Raw genomic sequence first — 2,500 nt, 5'->3', positions numbered from 1 at the left:
TTTTGATTGTCTGTTCGGTCTCTGTTGTTTGGATCGTTTTTGCTTGTTTGTTTTGTTTGGATCGTTCAGGAGTCTTATTTGTTTGTATTTTTTTGTCTCTGCATGCCAAGTCTGTTTGTTTTTTATTTGTCTTTTTGTTTTTTCTCCATTTTTTTGGTCTTTTTTCTCCTGTCTCTCGTTCCTCCCTCGCCGTCTACCTAATTAACTATATACCTATATATTTTACCTCCCTTAAAATTAGGGAAATGAATATGTACAACTAAACAATGACTCTGTAATGACATTCCAACATAAAGATTTCAAATATACATGGCTGGGAATCAATAAGGCCTAATAATGCTTAATAATAATGATAGAAATGGTTATGCTTATAATGATGAATATGTGACATAATAGAGGAAAGGAGGGGGAAGGAAGGTGGGAGGGAGGGAGGGTGGGAGGGAGGGAAGGAAGGTGGATGGGAGGAGGGAGGGAAGGAAGTAAGGTGGGTGGGAGGGGGGAGGGAGAGAGGGAGGGAAGGAAGGTGGATGGGAAGAGAGAGATAGATAGATAGATAGATAGATAGATAGATAGATAGAGAGAGAGAGAGAGAGAGATAGAAAGAGAGAAAGAGAGAGAGAGAGAGCGCGCACTAGTCTTACCTTAAGAGGCAGACAAAAGCTCACTCACCTGTACATGTGTCATGACAACCTCCCACTTGTATCGGACACAATAGATCACCGGGGTCAAGTATGGCCATTAATTTGTATAAGTGTTTGTTGCAAGCCATTGATCTATCACGTTAGTATTGCATAACGCTTTTGGCCTGAACGTTAATTGGCTTATTATACGATATTCATTGCAATATCCAACGTTGTTAGAAGGACTGCTGAAAAGTTTTCTCATCCTACGCTAAAATTTAGTGCAATTATAATGCAGAGGACATGGTCGTTTAGGAAGAACTATATGTACGTATCGTAATAGAGAAGAGAGATGAATGGAGGTTATTGATAAATAGTTATACGTGTTATATCAGGATATTATAGGATGGAATGAGCATGGATAAAGAAAATGACAACCCTGGAAGTACGCACCCGCACACACACACACAGAATAAACGAGCACATATGCACACGCAGACATATGCGTAATCTAAACACACACACACGCAAATAGGCAAACGTAAATTCGTAAACGTGAATATACAAACGTAAATTGAATGCTGTTACGAAGCACAGTGAAACAAAGCCATAAATTATTAACTGCAATTCTGAATGTCACTAAATATTTCATACATCAAAGCAATATTGGTAAATGTTTGCATTTAGTGTCGTTTTCAATCATAAAATTTATTTATTTGTATGCTCTAAGGTTGTATTTTGTGGCGGTGAAGTGGCAACAGTCGATTGTGTTTGGAAAGGTAATTTTAATATGCAATATATGAATTCGTTGTGGAAATGCTTCAGATATTACCTGTTAAATGTCTGTCTGGTTTAACTGACTTATTGTCGTTGTTATATTAGATATATATTGCAGGTATAGTCGTTTCTCTGTGTTATGTGTTCGTAGGATTTGTATGTACATATGTGCAGATGCGTAGGATATATTTGACATCGTTATTAAAAATAAAAGAGGAGGAGAGGGAGAGAAAGAGAGAGAGAGAGAGAGAGAGAGAGAGAGAGAGAGAGAAAGTAGATGTGAAATAACAGGGAATGAGAGAAACATTGAGACAGGCACAGTAAAACAAAGATTAACAAAGAGAAATTATAATAAAAAACACAGAAAAATAAACCAAATACATGAATTAGAATAAAAGAGTCAGCAAACGACCTAAAACCACCAAAAACCTCTCCTTCATACCAAAAAATTAAATATAAAGAAATAACCGTCACGTATTTTTTTCTCCTTCTCAACACAGGCAGCAAGAGAATCAGAGCTGGGAGCCATACCAACTGTAGTGTGGTTGAGAAAAAGCCAAACCGGCGGGAATCTATCCGGCGTGACACGTCTTCCTATACCAAATACCGAGGTTAGTGAATGGAAAAAAAAAAAAAAAAAAAAAAAAAAAAAAAATATATATATATATATATATATATATATATATATATATATATATATATATATATATATATATATATATGTATGTATTAGAAAATGGTAGAAAGACAGTTTTACAGAAAATGGTATTCTTTAACGGGGAGACTACAGGATTTCAACATATTTTGTGTGTGATGTTGGATGAATAACTCCATAGTGCAGAACATCCATCTGACGTAATTCTGATGTGGACGTGATATCAAAAGAAATTATATATTCTCACTCTATACGATTTACAGTTAATTGTGACAGCTTTTGGAAGTGTGTGAATGGGAATGATTATTTTTCCTAAACCAAGATAAGAATGAATTAAAAACAGTAACGAATATGTGTGTGTGTGCACACACACACACACACACACACACACACACACACACACACACACACACACACACACACACACACACACACACACACACACACA

Source organism: Penaeus monodon, chromosome 6 (genome assembly GCF_015228065.2).
Source record: "Penaeus monodon isolate SGIC_2016 chromosome 6, NSTDA_Pmon_1, whole genome shotgun sequence".
In the NCBI taxonomy this organism is placed as follows: Eukaryota; Metazoa; Arthropoda; class Malacostraca; order Decapoda; family Penaeidae; genus Penaeus; species Penaeus monodon.
This window is presented reverse-complemented; position numbering follows the sequence as displayed.